Here is a 21543-nt window from a genome sequence, read left to right as displayed (position 1 = left end):
GGTAATGAAACAGGTAATATCCAATGTCATGATCTCAACCTGTGAATTAACATTCAGAATTTGGATTCTTGAGTTAGTTATCAAAGGAATTATTAATTATAATATCTCCTGAGAAGATTATGGTTCTATTTATGACATTATTTCATTAGCCTTATGTATTTGTTTAGAAAGTCTACATGAAAAGCCATTAAAAATTATATTACTACAAAGTTAAGTGTGTTCTTTTTTGTCAAGCCAACTTATACTGAATTACTACAAGTTTCTGGGAGTGAAAATTTGTTATGAGCAGAAACTGAATATTCATGCAAAACAATTTAGGCTTTGCTAGTTGGAGCCTTTTTATAGCACAAGAAAGAGCCATGCATCACTTAAGGAGTGCTCAGAGTGTGTCCTCAGACTCTTAAAATTAGATATACTAAGTGAGCTTACATATATTGAGATAGGGCAATTGTGGCAAGTGGAGGAAATGACATCTTCCTATGGTAATTACTGTAATTATTTTATGCCACTAAGCAGACTCATATCCGGAAGTTATGGTAGAAAGGTATCAATGATAATATAAACTCATCAGTAGACAAATACAGTGACAATTTGATTGTTACAAAATTATTTTCACTGAATTCACATCTTTGTGGAAAAATATTAGTGCGATTAAAATTTTTTAAGTCTCTGGCCCAGAGTCTTGTGTGATAGCAGTAAAAAAATGTTAATTTTTTGACAAGCTGAAAATGTAGGATAGAAACCTTTTTACTCACAGTTGAATCTGGACTCGTTTCAAAATTAGAGAATGAACTAAAATTTATAAATACTTTCATAAATATCTGCTTACTCAGACTATTTCAAGATAATTTCAAGATAATAAAAAGACCAAAGTGATATACATCTAAATGTTTGTGTTAAGAAACAATAAACAAATTTTTTTATTGAAAAAATATACTTTTGTTCAAAAGGGAACTCAAAGGAAACTTTACTGTAATTTTTTTATTATAATGAAGAGCTCCATATTTTTAAAGTATCTTCTTTATATTGAAATATTGAGATTTTTAGATTGGGCTTAGTAATGTAAATAATCATGGATATAATGTTGGGAATTTTGGTTAAGACTCTGACCTAAATGTAGAACCTCTAATAGTCTTTGTATGGCAAGTATATCCATGTAAGAACTGCACACTCGAAAATCACTGAGAATTGCAAAAAGGAAGTTTCATTAATATTTTTCATAGTTCAGTTTAAAAAAAAGTTTTAAAAGTCAAATGTTAAAAAAAAAATAAAAAGATATAAAGAAACAGTATGATGCATGAGCTTCTTCCACTAAAGCCATTATAATTGAACCATTCTGTTCCCCTTCTTCTATTGAGATTATAATGGCTCCATATTATGTAAGCAAGTGAAGCTAATAATAGCATCCATCCTCATAAGCATGCCATTAAGGCAGAAGTTGACAGCAGGAGCAAGAAGAGGAACAATACTATGCATAAATCACTCTGACCTAGAAGACTGAAGTAAATACAAAAAAGAACTGTGAAAACATAACTGGTAACAACCTCAGGAGATGTCATTGGGATGGGTCAGCTCTCAATAGAGCAAGTAGAATGGCATGGCTCCTGACAAAATGTAATATACGCAACAGACATTTAAGAAAGATTTTAGAGGAAAAAAAAGCTACATATTAATAAGACCAATTAATAGTATTAATTGATTAGATACAAATCCTCATTATGCTATCTACTGACCTAATAACTCGAAGAACTGAAAGAGTTTATTCCCACCTGGATTTATCCTCCACATCATAAATTATCTTTCTTCTTATAGTAACATTGTAGACATAAGAGTTCTACTGAAATATTTTAAGTCCAATGATTTTTTTTTTTACTTTTTCTTAATTAAAACACAGATCTATAATCCAAAATTCCAAATCCATAATATTTTGTAAAACTCTGCTGATGTGAAGTGAAAAGGTACACAAAGATTAAAGTGCTTAAAAATTAAACATACAGTATAACTTGTATACTATTGTTCAGTTGTAGCCGACATATATTATTTCCTTAGCTGGAAGTCTCTTAGGTTGAAGATATTGTACTTACAAATGTCACCACAGGTATATTTGTTCAATAAAATATGTTAGTTATTTAAACCGTTTCTATGCACTGGCTCATGTTCTCATGCTGACATTTAGATCAGACTGTCAAGAAATATGTCTAGCAGCCACTTTTTAAGACCAAGATTGTAATCTACCGGCTAATTTTTAATAATTCTAAATTAAAAGAATTACTCAGAATATTTTAATTATTTTTAAATTAACAGCCTAACAATAGCCTTTATTTTCATTTCTACTTATTTTTAAGGGAAGTGTATCCTTCACTCTTCTAAGAAGCAGAATACTTCACTGTGTGTCAGAATTTACTGATGTTCTACAGTAAATAAAAATTATCAATTACTAAAAAGTGTAAAGAAGCATAAAATGATAAAAATGACCACATAATGCACGATTCCCCTTGATTTATTCTAGTGCTCTCTCAGAGAATTTCAAATGATGACCCCTTATTTTCCTCATGTCATTTTTGGAGACTTTTGTTGGTATTTTATTTTCTGTAACATTTTTCCTGCTTACTATTCTTATCAGTTAAAGTTGGATAGAAATGCACTCTTCCTTTAACTTCTGGTGATGTAATTCTGTGCTTATACAGCATTGTTATGTTTCTTTATGGTATTTGTAGGCAATGGAAGCAAATTTTTAAATGTATGTCCTGTATTAATGGTCCCCTCTTAAAAATAGGACATTTAGTTCTGTAATTCTTAGATTCTTCTGAAGCTTATGCCAGTGTAGTTGGGAAGCAGTAGGGTAGCTACTCTTTGCCCAACAGATCTCTTTAAATTCTATTTTCTTGAATATACTTATGTAGGAAAAGCATAGAGGTGAACATATTAGAATGATACATTCCAAACATGTAGATTTTATTACAAATTCTTTTTGCCATTGACTTCTATAATAGAATTGAAGATACATTTCAGCCAGCAGATTTGAATTCAAAGGAATTGTTATGTTATAATGAATAATACGACATATTAAGATATATTGCAGTTTTATACTAACAAATAATTTGAGACTCAGTTTAACTTAATTTTTAATTCACAACATTTTTAGTAGTTGCTCAATTCTTCTTGGTCCCTGTGTCCTATTAGCCATCTGAGTTTTGCTCTAAATTATAGAATTTTCTTAGGTTTCAGAAACTTTTTATTTTTCTGGAAGTATCATAAGCTTGGATATCCTCATTCTTTTTTGCTTGGGCACGATAAGCCAAAATCCAAACTTTATCAATAAAATGTCTAATAAAATTTAGTCTAAAAGTTTATTAGCCCAGAAAATAATTTTTTTTTTTTAAAGATAAAACGTATGCCCCTAAAATATATATTCAAATTAAATATGTAAGTTACATGTAGGGTCACATATTGATTTTATATTAAAATATTTTTTTAAATTCATTTAATTGAATGGATTAATTAATGGAAAAATTTCCACGTTGTCTAAATGATCTGAGTATCACAAAATAAAAAATTGTGCTTCTCAGCATGACATGTTAGAGATTTGTATAATATTTTAATATTCAATAAGAATTAAAGTAGGATGATACATATATTAGAGACTGAGAATTTAATTCTATTTCCAAAAGCAAAATATTTCAAAGAAAGATTGACAATCTTGGGGATCAAATAAAGAACTTAATTTATATTTTAACATTTCACATATTCCATTTGATTTTGTGCTCATATTATAATTTAGTGGAAATTACATTCTACTTTTTGTGTATGAAAGCATTTTCTATTGCCTTTCATTTATTTTTAATCAAATTATCCAAATTAAAGAATATTCTACTTTTATTATCTAAAGACAACTTTTATTAATTCACCTAATTCTGCCATACCATCAGATTCACAATCAGTTCACATACTATTATTTAGAAATATAATTTCAAAATATTTTACAGTTGAATTTTATTGATATTTCTTGATTCTAACATATTTTAAAGATTAAGAAATTCTAATAGTAACAATATTATTTTATATATTTAGCAGAAATTCCTCTCCAAAATAACTTAATTGATATGTATTTGCAAAATTTTCAAATTAAAAGGATGCCTTGATCTGCATTTTTTACTGAAAAAAAACCATAATGAATAATAATTCTTCATTATGATTCTTAATTGAAAATAATTAGAATTGGTTATAAAATAGTAACCTACAAAGAACTCCAGTTGTCCCAAGCAAGAAATGCCTAGGCAGAAGTACACACTGAATCATTTCAAACATCCCATCATACTCTGTATCAAACTGGTAAATAGGAATCTTTACTGAGTATTTTCAAGTAAATGTTAATGAAAATCTTGTTGATTAATTATATGCATTATTTAAACATACTGACTCTTTACCATCTTTATTAAAAGATATTTTTAAAAACATAGAATTTAAGGGTATAGCTATAACATGCATTCATTTATTTATTTAGCAATGTACTTGTGCACTGGCAGTTCTCTAGGCTTTCTGATATATTATGAATATAAATATTGAGAATAGATGCACACACATATACACATTAGGTTTTCTACAGGTTATCACACACAGGGAGAAAGGGACAAGTAAAAAGACAAAAATAATGTACTTATAAGTGCTATGACAGAGCAAAATATAACTCGAAATACAAATATAAAGACTACTTCTCAAAGAACACATTATGATTTTACTTAGTTTTATATTTGTATTAAATCAAACAGGCTCAGATCATTGTAATTATTTCAGAATTTGATTGTGTGAAGTGCTGTGTTTAATCTTTATATACACATCATTATACCGTGTCCGTAGATTTTTTTCCATTAATCCAAACTTGTGATTTTAATGTTTAACTACCAGATTTTTCTTTTTTATGTATGTCAAAATCAAAGAGAAATGGATAATAGCTTAGATATGTCAAACACTTTGGTGCAGTCCTAGGACTGCATAAAGACATTTTAGTGCAGGCCTAAGATCAAGTCCAACACTCAAACACACACATGCAAACACACACACACACACACACACACACACACACACACACACAAAAATATATATATATATTATAAACATTCTTATATACTTACAATGCACACTCACATATACCGTAAAGCCTTCCCTTTGAAGGAAATAAACTGATTTGCATCAATGTTTTGACTTGAACAAACATTAAAAAATAAATTCAACATGAAAATAAATGAGTAAATATTCCATGAAAAGAACTACTATGCACTATCAAAGTTAGTATATGTGTTAGATGGTAGGTGTGTTTTTCTTGAAGTAACAAGTCTATAATCAGGTCTAGTCAAAATATGAAAGGTTTTGAAAATCATAAAAATTACCTATATGAATTCTGTACAATATGATCAAAACAGAACTTTACCAAGGATTGGACTGCTAGCAGTATATAGGGTAGATTGAAATCACAAGCAATATTGGAACAAGGAAAACAACGTCCCAAGGCACAATATTCTAAGTGAAAGAACAGGACTCAAAAAGAAGCAGTAAGAATGAAGGATTGATATGTGACAACTTGGTGGCTACATTGCTGAGGTTTTTTGTGAATATTTGGCTAGTAGTTCCAATCCATTCACTTAAAATTAAATTTTTTGCTTATATATTTGATTTAGTTCAATACCTACTCTAAATTTATAAATCAAGAGTAAACCTTCTGGGCACTATTGATATTCTAGACTGGATGCCAGTAACACCTCCAGATTTGTGACAACAAAAAATGTCTCCAGATATTGCCAAATGTCTCCTTGGGGGCAACATTTTCTTCGGTTGAGAATCTTTAATAAACATTAAGATTTTTCCTTTTTTAAAAAAATTTCAATACTTAAACTAAATGTAATTCCTGTTCACAATAATGATGTAGAATAAATACTCTCAAATGTTTAGGCTTACAAAAACGAATGTCTATTTTTCTCATATATATATTAAATATATATGTATGTATATATGTATGTCATAATCAAAGATGATATTTGGCTTGTATTGGCTGGGGTTTACTGGACCTAGTCAGCTTGGCTTTGGAATATAGTTCAGATTTAAGTATGCTCCATGTGTCTATACCAGGGCCTATCCTGAAGGAGCAGACATGAATTATGCTCTTCTCATTATGATGTTAGGAGCCCAACAAGACAGCACAATTATGTAGGCACATTTCAAGACTCTATTTATATTGAGTCCTCTTAATATCTAGTTGACAAAAAATCAAGTCATGTAGCTAAGGCCAGAGTAAAAGGCAGGAAAAATCTTTCTACCTACTATGCATTGATGACAAGGGTGTAGAGCAAAGAATTAGAATATATGTATTATATCCCACACTGAATTGAGAGCTTTTTGGTACCTAGTCCAATATGAGGCACATAAGTGTTTAAAAAACAAATATATGAGCAAAATATCCATCACCTTTGTTTGAAAATTTATATTTTTAAATTGCAAAAAAGACATTTTAATACATTGAGTAAATAGCTTTACATATAGAAAATTGTCATTATATTAAAATATAATGTTGGATAATTATAAATAATGAAAAATCTCAAAAAGAGACACCATTTTGTAATTTGCAGAGAACTGTTTTGCACATGAAATGTGCTATTACTTATTGCTGCTTGGAATGCCATTGATTATAAGAATTATTTTGCTGCAGCACTTGCATTTATGATTTTTCATTTACCTTAATAATTTAAACATTATTTTATAAATATGATTAAATAGAGAAGAAAATAATCTTCGTAATTTTCTACAAGTATTTTTGATTTCTGTGTATTACTTAAATAGCTATTACTCACAAAATCTAGCTTCTCTATTCTACTTATTCTCTTTTGTCCACTTCTCTCAATAATTCAATAAATACCCAACTGTGTGGAAATCAAAAACAAGTGTTGGAATGACAACACTGAATTCTTTTATATGAGTAAAAATAACGTTTAATTACAATATCATTCTCCTTTGAAAAGAGAATTTTGAATTTGAAAAATTGTCTAACAATTTGTATTAAAATAGCAAAGACTTTTTACTTCATTAGATGAATCAAAAAAGTAACCTACAAGTAGAGCATTAGGTCAGTAGAATTTATAACTGAAAAACATTAATAATTATAGGTATTTGATCACTTGTTCTTTCCCTAGGGTTATGTTCAATGATATATTTGGTTCACAAACCTAAAAATACCAGGTGCTTTACGTTTTGCTTTATATGAGTAAATAGAAATTTATATAAAAATAAGATCAAGTTTATGACCAGTGCCCAGCAATAAAATAATACTATATATTATAGACTACATTTTAAAAACATGTTAGATAGTATTTTAAAAAGATTGACATTCCTTCTGAAAAAAAATTATTTGTTGTAGAAGAGAAAATTTCCACAATAAAACATGAATATATTGCTATAGATGTAGATAAATATAACAGATGGAAAAGAAAAACAGATAAAAAGACAGAGAGACAAAGATGTCTCGTAGCTACTTCTATTCATCACAAAAACTATAGTTTTCTAATACTCACATGGAATATAGGTAAGTAAGAATTCTGTAATTTATTGAGACCTTATTATGTGACAAGAGAATTGGTTTTCTATGAGCTATAGGACTCACAAAAACTGTGAGGTAGGTTTTATAATTGCTGGTTTGTGTGTTTAGTTACATAAGAGAAATAAGACACACACACAAAAATAAAATGGCTTATTCCCCAAGCTAATAAAAAGCAGTTCAAACTTTGGTGACCAGGTATATTTGTCTCGAGTCATAATTATTTTTTTTCATACTATGATTCCTTTCCCTAATTAAAGTTGCTTTATATTCAAAAATTTCTGTCTACATTTTCCTTAGAGATAAGTTCTCTGTACAATTCCAAATGCAATATTGCCTGCCAGTTATATGATTCTTTGATTTAAACACTGAAAAGTACTCAAAACTATGTTGTTACCAGATCTCAATTCAAATCCAAACATATGCACAGCCTACATAGGTTCTATGACCTCTATTAGAAAAAAAGTTTTAACTGAAAAGCGCTCTTTTTCTGAACACCTACATCACTGTCTAGAAGACCTCCAGTAGTGTGTGTGCCTTAAAACCTATACACAGAAACTTAGTTTCCACCAACACAACACTCTTCATAACCACAACGCCTACAAAGTAACATAAAATCTATTTACTTTAGGTACATTGATGAATTTTTAAATACAACACCAAAAACAGGATCCATGAAACAAATAATTGATGAGCTGGGCTTCATTAAAATTAAAAACCTCTGTTCTGCAAAGACAGTTATGGGGAATGAGAAAAAGAAGACAAGCCATAGACTGGTAGAAAATATTTGCAAAAGACATGTCTGATAAAGGACTGTTATCTAAAATATACAAAAAGAAAAAAAAACCTCAATAATAAGAAAATGAACAACATAATTAAAAATGGGCAAGAGACATGAACATATGCCTGATCAAAGAAGATATACAACCGGTAAATAAGCATATAAAAAGATCTTCCATATCATTTGTCATCAGAGAAGTACAATTTTTTAAAAAAAATGAGACAGCACTACAAACCTATTAGAATGGGCAAAATCCAAAACACTGACAATATCAAATGCTGCAAGGATGTGGAATAACAGGAACTTTCATTTGAGGTTGTGGGACTACAAAATGGCACAGCTGCTTTGGAAGACAGTTTGGCAGTTTCCTACAAAACTAAACATACTTTTACCATACAACCCAGCATGAGTTCCCTTGTTATTTACCCAAAAGAAATGAAAATGTCCACACAAAAATCTGCAACCATATGCATATATACATACATATATATATATATATATATATATATATGTATATATATAATCAGCTTATTCATAATATCTAAAACTCAGAAGCAATCAAGATATCTTTCAGTAAGTAAATAGATAAATAAACTGTGGTACATCCAGACAACGTATATTATTTGGTGTTAAAAAAAAGGAACTATTAAGTTATGAAAATCCATAGAAGAAATTTAAAACTTATTACTAAGTAAACAAAGCTAATATGACAGGCTACATACTGTATGATTTCAAAAGTATAACATTCTGGAAAAAGTAAAACTACGAAGACAATAAAAGATCAGTAGTTACTAGAGCTTACAAGAGAGAAAAAAATAAATAGGCAAGAGTTTTAGATCAGTGAAACTATTTTGTATGCTATTATAATAGTAGATACATATCATTATACATTTGTCTAAACCCATAGAATACATAACATTAAGAGTGAACCCCAGTATAAACTATGGACTTTTGTTGATAGTGACACTTTTATGTAGATTCATTAGTTATAACAATTATACCCCTCTGGAGTAGAAGTTGATAATAGGGGAAGTGAGGGGTGGTACATGGGATATATTGGAATTCTTCATATTTCTTGTTACATTTTTCTATATGTATAAAACTGTTTTAAAAATAGTCTATAAAATAATTAATTAAAAATAAAGATTATGTCTACAGCTATGTCACCCTGAACATGCCTGATCCTGTCTGATCTCAGAAGCTAAGCAGGGTCGAGCCTGGTTAGTACTTGGATGGGAGACCAACTAGAAAGACCAGGTGCTGTAGGCATAAAAAATAAAAAAAATAAGAGATTGTAAGCTGACAAGGTCCTTGCAATCTGTGAAGTCAACCAAGGATTGCTTCGCCTAAAAATAAGTAAGTAAGTAAATAAATATATAATAAATAAACATAAAGTTCAGAAAAGTAAGAGAGAGAATATTTAAAAAGCAGAACAAAAAGAAAGTAAAAAGTAAGACAATATTAAAAATGCACATGATTAAGAAATCAAAATACAAGTAAAAGTACTGAAGTTATCAGTTAAGACAGAAAATGTAAGAATATAAAAAAGTAAAATGAATTAAATAATATTTTAAGTGTCAAGATGGCAGAGTAAGTAAATGCTATGCTTACCTCATCTCAAAATCATGTCAGAATTACAACTAAACCATAGAACAGCCATCATTGGGAATAGCCTGAAGTCTAGCTCAAAAGATGTCCTACAACTAGGGATACACAGAAGAGGCCACCTAGAGACTGTTAGGAGAAGAGAGGTGGGAAATGGGATGGTCCCACACCAGCATGTGGAGGTTGACAATCGGGAAAAATATCTTGGCTGATGAGGTTCCCCTGGAAAATTAACGGGTCTCGGTCCCACACTGGGGTCCTCAGTTCATGGTTCCAATGCCAGGAAAAGTCTCCAGAAACTCTGGTTGTGAAAACCAGTGGAAATTGTGGCAGAGTGAGAGAGAGGGTTGCAGGAGTCATATATTCTCCTCTTAAGGGACCCGCATGAACTTACTAGCTCTGATCTTTAGCTCTGGGGCAGCAACATGAAAGACTCCAGGGACACATGGGGAGAACATGAGTAGTCTGGCTTCACGGTAAGGACTGGAGGAGCAGCTTTCTCCCAGACAGAGGGCAGGCAGAGGACATAGTTCCTTTGTTAAGCCCTTTCCTGTTTGGCTTGCAGAACCAGGTAGATGCCATATCTGAGTCTCCATCAACATATCTAATACTGGTCACCCCACCCTGGTGATTCCTTGGGACCCCACCCCTCCCAACTTATAGGCTCACCAAAGCTGCTTCCAGTAGCTTTTTCTAAAAAAAAAAAAAAGTCTTTATTTATGCTGCAGACTTTTCTAAAAACTCTCAAGGGTTTGCATTAAAAACCTAAAAGAGTAATATCTGCCCTTGGTGTGCCCTGTGACTCTTGCTGAGCAGCCCCAAGCTTGGCACTAGCAGCAGACAACCTCAGTTTAAGGCTTGGCCTCTAGAGGCACTTCTAAGCCCAGCATGGGTGGCAGCCATCTGATTTTTGGTGGCTCATGACGGGTGGCCCCAGGCAGGACACAAAATGCAGCTGAATTTGACCTGTGGCAGGGCCCCTCACAAGAGGCCCCAGCCTGCATGCTCAGTGGCCAGCTTTGTTCTAAGCCGAAGTACCACTCAAGGGCACGTCTGAGGATGTCACACCCAAAGGGGAGACAAGGCAGGTACCAGAGCCCTGCTAAAGTAAATCTTGCTCTGTAAAGTTAGCTCCTGCACAACAGCTCCTCCACTGATCATGGCCAGTAATCACAACCAATCAGCCTAAGGATCAATCCCTCTTATTGACGAGCAAACAGCAGTCAAGGCTCAACTACAACAGGAGATCACACACAACCAATAAAAGGGATATAACTAGAGCACCTGGTTGAAGTGATGAGAGAAGATTGTGCTACTGGGACCCACAGGACACCTACTACAGAAAGCCTCTCTACTAAGACCAAGAGGCATAACAGCCCTACCTAACACATAGAAACAAACACAAGTAGGCAGCCAAAATGGAAAGACAAAGAAATATGTCACAAATGAAAGAACAGCAAATCTCCAGAAGAAGAACTAAACAAAACAGAGACAAGCAATCTTTCAGGTGCAGAGTTTACAACCGTGGTTATAAGGATGCTCAATGAACTCAAGAGTAGATAAACTCAGTGAGAACTTTGACAGAGAGATAGAAAACATAAAAAAAAAAACAAAACAAACAAACAAAAAAAAACAAAAACAAAAAAACAGTTAGAAATGAAGACTATAATAATCGAAATGAAGAATACCTTAGGAGGAATTAACAGTATATTTAATGAAGCAGAAAATCAAATCAGAGATTTAGAAGATAAGGCAGAAAACACCCAATCAGAACAGCAACAAGGAAAAAGAATTCCTCCCCATGAAATGATAGTTTAAGGAACCTCTGGGACAGTCTCAAATGAACCAACTTTATTATCATACGGATATCAGAAAGAGAAGAGAGAAAGCAAGGAATCGAAACCTATTTTAAGAAATTATGATGGAAAACTTCCTTAACCTGGTGCAGAAAATAGACATATAAAACCAGGAAACTCAGAGTCCCAAATAAGAGGAACCCAAAGAAGCTCACACCTAGACACAACATAATTAAAATTTTAAATGTTAAAGACAAAGAGAGAATCTTAAAAGCAGCAAGAAAAAAGCAGTTAGTTACCTACAAGAGAACTCCCATAAGACTGTCATCCAATTTCTCAACAGAAACTTTGCAGACCAGAAGAGATTAGCAGGAAATGTTCAAAGCGAAAAAAAGCAAGGACCTTCAACCAAAATTACCCTACACAGCAAAGCTGTCATTTAGAATCGAAGGACAGATGAAGATCTTTCTAGTTAAGAAAAAGCTGAAAGAGTTCATGATCACCAAACCAGTGTTGCAGAAAATGTTAGAGGGATTATTTTAATAATACAAAGAAGAAAGAAAAAAAAGATCAAGAATATGAATAATATAATGGCAATAGCTACATATCTAGCAACAATTATTTTAAATGCAAATGTATTAAATGCTCCAATCAAAAGATAGGGTAGCTGAATGGATAAGAAAACAAGATCCTTAAAACTAGGAAACTCCAAACACTACTATAAACGATGGGAATTCATATGTTCATTGCAGCATTATTTACAGTAGCCAAGACATGGAGATATCCTAAGTGTCCATTGATAGATGAATGGATAAAGAAGAAGTGATTATATATATATATATATCACATACACACACACACACACACACACACATATACATGTGTATATATATATATATATATATATGATTTGATCTTTTGCTTTATTCCTCTAAAACACATACATGAAAGATAGTTAAAAACACTCCATAAAAGGTTTCAGCCAAGTGAAAATTAAAAAAAATAATAAAAAAAAAATCTTTAACTTAGATTTTTAAAAAGCCAATTGCAAATGTTATTAGGCTCTCAGAACTAGATGGCTGAATGATTAGACTACCAAGAGAAGATAGGCATAGTCCTTCATCTAGTAATTTTTTTTTTTTTTTTAATTTCGGAGAGTAAGGACCATCTTAGTCTTTATATAACCTATACACACAGAAGTAGCTTAGTTGTGTTCTCTTTCTCACCTTAAGATAAATTATTGCTTTGTGACCAGTACATTTGACCAGTTATACTCTGGTTGTCATCATGTTCCTGCCATGAGGGATCATTAAAGATTGCCTAATCACCAAGAGAAAAGTAGGTTCTTAAGACCAATAATAACCTTAACATTTGATGAATTATAATTCTGTTCCCAGTAGCTATTCTTCTAATAGCTATGACAAAACCACCTTCCTCTTCTCAATTTCTTTGTATTCTGAAGTATGTGTCTACATTTAAGAACGAACAACATTGTCATTTCCAGTAGATATTTGTTCCTGCTAAGTGGGAAAATGCAGCTCTATCTTAATCTCTAAAACCACAAATTTAATGTACATATAAGAGAATCTTTTCTGACTATACAAATTAACATTAATTACCATATTTTAAATAAGAAAGATTTAATATTTTGGATTTGTATAACAAATGCTGTCTTAGATTAGGTTTCTTAGAAACAGAGCCAGAAACAATTCATGTATTCTTCAGGATAAACTTGAGAGTGAGGGGAGGAGGAGAGGAAAAAGGAATATCAACAAGAATATGATTTCAGATAAAGTATAGTTTTGTGAAGACCCAAGGAAAAGGCAAGGGATCTCTGGATAACAATACCCACCAGAGTGGGCGGCCTTGAAGTAAGGAGACCAGCCATTTATGCTCCATAAATAATTCATTGTCTACCACCTGGGGCTGAAAGAGATAACTTACCAGGTGATCTTGTCAAGGCTGCTCCCATCAGTCTAGCTGCATTCCTCAGCCAAAATTAGGGCTGGCTTCATGAGGGTACAGCCTATGAAACTGCACAAAACTCAGCACTGAGAAGGGCCCCACACTTGATTCAGTGCTCTCTTGTCTTTGTTTAAAATCCTCAGTGATATTATCTTTGAACTTGTAAACTCCAATGAGACAATGGAGTATGTAAGTGAACAGAGGAATTGCATGTAATATGTGTCCACATTTCTTGCTACCTGAATTGCACATAGCAATTTATAATGCCCCATGAGCATGGAAGTATAGTATAGCCATGAAATGTAGATTCAGTGAGTCAACCAGAACTTGCTGAAAAGAAGAGAGGTAACTGTGTTTTAAGAAGCACAAATGACCTAGAAATCCTATTCTTTTTTTATTCTTGTTACTTCCATTAGCCAACTATTACTCTGAAAATAATAAAAGGAAGAGGAAAGAAAAGGCCACCAATAGTTCTTTTCCTTTTCAGTTCTTCCTTATTCATGAAAAAGAGTGTTGGTAGAATGTGAGCAAATCAAGAAGTGAAAAGCAGTTAAGTTAGTTTTGTGTATTTTCACTTTTCTTGTAAGAAGAAAATATATGTATGAGTTGTGATTTATAATTGTATAATTTTGGTGATTCTACATATGACTTAAATGTTTTAATATTTGTGTTCAAAACTGGCATTCTACACTATAAAGATGAATGATAAAATTTATGCAAATACTTTAAACTTTTAATTTTAAACAGAAAATAAAAAAACTTCAGAACAAGTCAAGAAAGAGATCATGAAAAAAGAGGAAGTTTTATAGGTTAGTTCTTTTTTTAATTTACTTTTTTAAAAAATATTATTTTATATTAATTTCAGGTGTACAGCATAGTGGTTAGACATTTATATAATTTATGAAGTAATTCTCATGATACGTCTAGTACTCTATACATGGCTTCCTTTAGTGACAACTTTTTCCTGCTTTTTGAAGAAAAAGTCCCACATTTATAATCTTCACTGGACTTTGCAAATTATATAATTGGTAATGGCTAAAGCTATGTGCTATACAAGACTCCAAATATATGCCATTAGCTACAGCATGCCTCAGCACTTACAGCAGCTAGGGAGAAAAAGTATGGCAATTGATAAGTGGCAACAGCATTTACTACAGTCAGATCCTTATCCCACACAGATGAATCTTTTTGCTTCACAAATTAAATTTACTCTAGAAAATATATAAATTCAAAGATGATGGTTGATCACAATTTCTTGGAAAATTTATAAAAGAATAATTGGTGGCATAAACTACATCCCTGATGCTGCGTTTGGTTTGAGGCTTTAACTAAAACTCATCATCTTCTTTTCTATTTCTCATTTTTCATTGTCCTCCCTTTCAGCTACTATTCCTTCTTGTCTATGTAGCTAGCCTGGGTTGACTCACACCTCTGTTATGAAGCATCAGAACAAAAATTTAAATATCACAATAACACTTTGTAGGATGCAATAAAAGTGACACTTACTTGGAGAGAAGTGGGAAATGACCAGGGATGGGCCTGTGGACTCAGTAGATCAGCTACTGAGTAACTCTATTTATTATTACCTGGTTCCCAAGCACAGACATTCTAAAAAGTGTGCCATGATGACGTTATGATTCTGGCTTTAATGTAAATTCAGAATATGTTGTCAATTTTTTTTTTTTTTTAATGTAGGTATTCTCTTTTCCTCACTGAATGATTACCTGAATAAATGGACATAAGTTCCTTTGGAGAACCGCTGGGAGAATTATTACTATGCATCCTGGCTCTTCATCAAGGGGACCTTGATCTCTCCATTACCTAATGGATTCCAGGTGTGAAAACTTGCTTAAGTTTGGAACCTTGGAAAGAGATAGTGATCTGCCCATAGGGGCTGGCAGACCTAAGCTTTATGCTCATCTATTCTTGACCTTTAATTATATATATCGAGCTGTACTCTGTGGGCCGGTCATCTTGTCTCTAAGGTAAGTGTGACAGATATAGCAAATAAAAACACAGGAGATCAATTAAATGTGAATTTCAGATAAATAATGAAAGTGCTTTTACTATAAATATGTCTCAGGTAATATTTTGAACATATTTATACTAAAAAATAACTGTTTTTTTAATCTGAAATTTAAATTTAACTGCATGCCCTTTTTTTTATCTGTCAGTGCTTCTCTAGGAAAGCTATAATTTGTTATCTATTGTTTTAGATCCCCAGATGTCATATTACCCTGGATGACATTCAGAAATTGATGGCCATTACAATGATTATGCCCATCTTTCTTCTGATTGTTAAGTGTAGCCACCTGGCCTTTTTTATTTTGGGAGTCAATGATCATAACTATGGGCCAGAATCTCCAACCGTAAAGTCCCAGCCTATAGAACCTCTTAATGCCAGTGTTGTCCCTTTACTGCCTGCAAAAATGGAGGGTCCTTCCAAGAAATATAACCGACTGGTGGGTCTTCTATAATTAAATTGCTTGAACATGCCTACTTCTCTGAATGGTTTTATTCCTTTTTCTATTGTCTTCTAAGAAGTTCTGGCATTTCTACTTCATGTAATGCTGGCTATTGTCCATACCCCACCTTGCCTCCAAATTTTCAAAAGCCATTTAATTAGTGAATTAGAACTAGTTTCCTTCTCTTTGCTGCCCTGGCCAGAGTGTTACATCTTGTTTGATGGGAAAGTGTTCCCATATCAGAAACACTACCATATCCAGATTTATATTCTATCCCTGTTGATCTAACATTATCAACCTGCTCTCCTAGACTTGCTCTCCAGATCTTGTCAATAAAACATAGTGAAGTTCCATACTTTATAATCTCTCATCCTATAATCCTTCTTTCTCTATCTTCTTAGTACTTCACTAGTTCGGTCATGCTGAAATTTGTCTTTATTTTTGGGTTGCCAAGGAGCAGATCCTGACTAAGAAGCATTATCCTTGAAGGCATCTCACTGTTTTAAGGCCTCTAAAAGAACTACAAATAAAGAAAAAGGAAGATGGGAAGGAGCTGTTACCTTCTAATATGAAGGAGTGGGCCCTATCTAGAAGTTCAGAGGTTTGAGGGAATCTGGATACTCAGTGTTCTCAAGTTCATATATCCAGATATCCCTATTTTTCAATCTCAGTCCCACTACTTCTCTATCAGGCATAGGAGACTTGCAGGAGTTGAATATTAAACTTTTTCTTGAGTTTTGCTATTCTTACGTGTAGTTTCTGAGCATACTCTTCAGTATGATCAGCCCCTTAAGCTACAGGAGATGAATATTTCTTTAAAGACTGCCATTGAGGACCTCTGATTTTCACCCTTTGTATTAAATTGATGACTAATCATCTGGAGCCCAACTATCTTCTTCCTTGAAAGCATCATTGGTGCTCAGCAGTAGTCACCCATTTTTGCAGTCCTTGTCATTAGTATGTTCCCTTTTCTTTTCCAGTGCCAGCATTATTCCCATTGCATCTTCTTCTACTTCTATCCTTTCCCAGTTCACCACAGGTAAATTCTTAAGGACAGACTGCTACAGAATGCCAAGAACAATCAATATTCCATCTACCTTAACAGAGTGTTCACTGTAGGTAGCTAGCTGATGAGCTGTCTTTAGAATCAAATCCTTAGTGTTCTTTCCAGGAACACTTCTGGTATCAACTCTACAAGATTAGGTGCCACAGAAGCAAAGCCAGAGTCAGGAATTCAGGTATGTAAGATTAATTAAAGTCAATTCTCAACAGGAAAGCCTGTGAATGAGAGAAGTAAGGAAAAGGAAGGAGCTGTTCAAGAATGTAGTCTCACATAAATTCTAACTTTGATTTGATTTATAATCATAAATCACATTAAAGAGTCATCCTGTTGAGGCAAGGCAAATAGACCATAGGGCCTTGTATCGGTGAGTCACTGACTACAATGGGTTGAGGAATATACATTTATCCCAGGTCATTAGTCTTCTGGGAAGGAGGCTGTTATATGTCTGAATCGCCTTCATTGTAGAAGATGCACATATTTTGTGTTAGTATACCTGAAGTTTTTAGGACCCAGACTAACCGCTAAGATTTATATATTAAATTTAAATCGATAAACAATCTTTGTTAAGGTACTCTCCTTTTAAATGACAAATGATAATATTAATAATGTAGAAGAAATATAAAAACTGATTTGCTTTTGTTTGGGTTTAATTTTGGCTCAGTGGTGACAGTTGTTTTCATAATATGTTTCTTTGTAATATATTTTAAGTCAGTTATAATCTTACTTAGCATAGTTGGCTATGATGAAAAAAGGAACCTAGGTGTTATTTAATGTTATTTAAATGATATAATATTACACACTCTAGTTAACTATTACAATTAAATTAATGTATTCAACTGAGTATGCATTTTTATCCAAATAATTTGCCATTTTATGTTGAAAATACAAAGCTACCTAAAACATATTGATCTCTTTATCTATTTTTTCATTTTTGATTCTCTCTGCTTTTTATCTTTACAATTGTTCATTTAATACCATATTATAGCTATGAAAATAGCCATTAGAAAATAAACTGTGTAGAATAAATATCTTTTGTGTCCCAAGCATCTAGGATATTTTCTTGAGCATTTGTCAAAACCATACCCATGCATATTAAGTATAATGAAATTCCCAAAATACTAAATATCTCCAAGATTATAAAATGGTGTATTGGCCCAAAATGAGCAGGCAAAATGAAGAGGAGAGTATTTTCTTATAATGTGTGTTATGCTGCTAAATGAAGAATTCTAAACTTGAATAAGGTAAGTAAAAACAAATTCTACCTTTTGCTATATTGAATGAAACTATCTTCATAATACTGAGAACTTTTAAATAAAGAAGTAGTTCAGATTAATATTTCTGTGGAAAGTAAGTAGCTTATTCAAGGGAATGAATTACATATGATTCAATATTACTGAACAAATTCCTCCAAATACTCTAAGAATCATTAAAAATCTAAGGAGGTAATATTTCAAATTTCCTACTTGTTCTAAGAAAGTTTTCTTTCCTACCTTAGACTACTAGATATGTTACCCATGCTGTATGGGGGAAAGAATAAGTATGAAAGGAAAACCAAAATATATATAATAAGCATAAAGGATTAGGTTAAAAGAATAAAAAGTTTTGAATAAAACGACCATTATTAGTTTTATTGTCCAGGGAGAAAGGCCAAAAGAAAAGCCATCATGGACAGGTCACAAAAAAATTATTGATCAAAAGAACAGGAACAGCACGAGATTAAAAGACTTTAAGCCTCTACCCGAATAACCAATATTCATTGTCACCAACATGAAACCATAGAGAAGAAAAGTCAGTGCTCAGTTATCATCTAGCTGAGACTACCAGTTAAATGCAATCATTACATGGCCAGTTGAGTGAGTAGTAAGAGTAGTAATTAGTTTTTGTGGATTCTTATTTTTATACGATGTTGTCCCCTACCCCCGATTTTTTTTTTAAAAAGATAATGTGAATATGTTGCTAGGTCCTTCCCCATAAGCCTCCTCTCCAGTGAATCAAAGGGATTGATATTTGGTTAAAGTAATAAAAGTAGCAGAGAATTTCAGAGCTGGGTGTTATCTTAAGATTACCAAAGCCAACGCTTGTATCACCTAGTTGAGGAAACTGGAGGTCTTGGGATGTTTAGTGACTGAATAAAGATTTTACAGACAAGGAATAGCAAAATTAGAATTACAACTGGCATATTACCTCCAAAACAAGTTACTTGTATAGCTTACAAGATATAAATTCTATTTGAAGACACCTTTTTCTATGATTATTGAGTTCTCTCCCTTCTTAACTTCTAATAAAATAAAAATACATTAGAAGAAATTGATTACAGGAAAAGATAGAATGATCAATTAAAGGAACTTCTGAATTTGAGTGTTGGCTTTGCTGAATGACAATAAAAAAGGCACACGACAACAAGTTCTTAGCTTTAATTTTCTTACCTATACAATCAAAGCAATATATTTTCCCTGTAGGTGCCCCAAAACTCTCATAAGAGTAGTATAAAATAACTATGAAAATGCTGTGTACACTATTGAGCCAGTTCTGAAATTGTAATAAAAATTATGGAAAACGATATACTGGGATCTGGTAGCCATACTATGTACGCATCTTAGCTTTATGTGTCTTAACTCAGTATATTGTAATCTTTTATTATATAAAAATACATTCATGATAAGAAAACAACCAATTAAAAAAAGGACCAAAGACCTTAACAGACACCTCACCAAAGAAGCTATACAGATAATAAATAAACACATGAAAAAAATGTTCTATATCATATGTCATCAGGTAAATGAAAACTATAAAACAATAGTGAGATACTACTACACACCTATTAGAATGGCCAAAATCTGATATACTAACAACACCAAATGCTGGTGAGGATGTAGAATAACAAGAACTCTCATACATTGCTAGTGGGAACGCAAAATGATACAGCCACTTTAGAAGACAGCTTGTGGCTTCTTACAAAACTAAAACATGCTCTTACCATACAATCCAGCAATCAAGCTCTCTGATATTTTCCTAAAGGAATTGAAAATTTAAGTTCACACCAAAACCTGCCCACAGATGTTTATAGTTTTATTTATAATTGCCAAAACTTGGAAGCAACCAAGATATTCTTTAATAGATAGATGGAAAAATAAACTTTGTTAAATATATTCAAACAATGGAATATTATTCAATGATAAAATAAAATGAGCTATCAGACCATGAAAAGACATGGAGGGACCTTAAATGCATAAGTGAAAGAATCCATTTTGATAAGGCTGTATACTGTATGATTCCAACAATATAAGTTCTGGAAAAGACAGAACTATACAATTAAAAACTTGGTGGTTGCCAGGGGTAAGAGAGGGAGTGGGGAAATTAATAGGGGAGCACAGAGGATTTTTATGGGATTAAAAATACTCTGTATGATATTATAATGATAGCTATATGTCACATGCATTAGTCCAAATCCATAGAATGTAAAACACTAAGAGTGAACCTTAAGGCAAACTGTGGACTTTAGATAATTATGATGTGTTCATATGGGGTCGTCTTTAGTAAACAGATGCCGTTCTGGTTGGCAATGTTGATAATAGGGGAAACTATGCATGAGTGTGGGCAGGAGATAATATGGGAAATATCTGTATCTCTTTATTTTGTTGTAAGCCTAAAACTGCTCTTAAAAAAATAAAGTCTTTAAAAATTTCAAAGCATATCATATTTCTACATACAATTATTGAATAGACTCCAAAATAAAATTTAAATGAGTTTGCAATAGCAGTATATACAGTTCTCTCTCTAATTCTTCTCAGTTGCTTTTTAAAATTGTATCCCATTTCCTTCTTTAATCCCTCTCAGCAAATGACCTCAATGTTCACTAAATAAAGGCAATCCACGAGATGGACCTTCCAATTTATATAACCTACTTTTAATTTTTTTACATTTTTATTTACTCTTTTTCCTTCCTCTTTGGTTATAATAGAAAAGGTAAGATTCTTCTTTCTTTCTAAAATCCACCCTCTATCTGTGCTTCACCTCTCTTCTCTTACAAAGTCATTCTTCTATGAAGGTTGTGTATACTAACTTTCTCTTCTTCTCCACTGCTCATTTATACCTCAACTCACTTCAATCTATCCATGGTCCCCATAATTCCCGCTAAATAACTCTCCATTGTCACCAATTCTTACTGGTAACCTATGGACGATCATCAGTCCTTATTTTATCTGATCTCCCCATTAATTATTTCTCTTTTTAAGAACATTTTCTTCTTCTGACCACCCTTTTATAGTATTTTTTAATCCAGCATT

General features: G+C 32.4%; 1 pseudogene; it reads left to right on the top strand.

The window, feature by feature from the left end:
• The first annotated feature begins 9513 nt into the window (after positions 1-9513).
• Positions 9514-9632, top strand: LOC111737395 (annotated as a pseudogene).
• The last annotated feature ends 11911 nt before the right edge of the window (positions 9633-21543 follow it).

The sequence above is a fragment of the Pteropus vampyrus genome, unplaced genomic scaffold (genome assembly GCF_000151845.1).
Source record: "Pteropus vampyrus isolate Shadow unplaced genomic scaffold, Pvam_2.0 Scaffold26, whole genome shotgun sequence".
NCBI lineage: Eukaryota > Metazoa > Chordata > Mammalia > Chiroptera > Pteropodidae > Pteropus > Pteropus vampyrus.
This window is presented reverse-complemented; position numbering and strand designations above follow the sequence as displayed.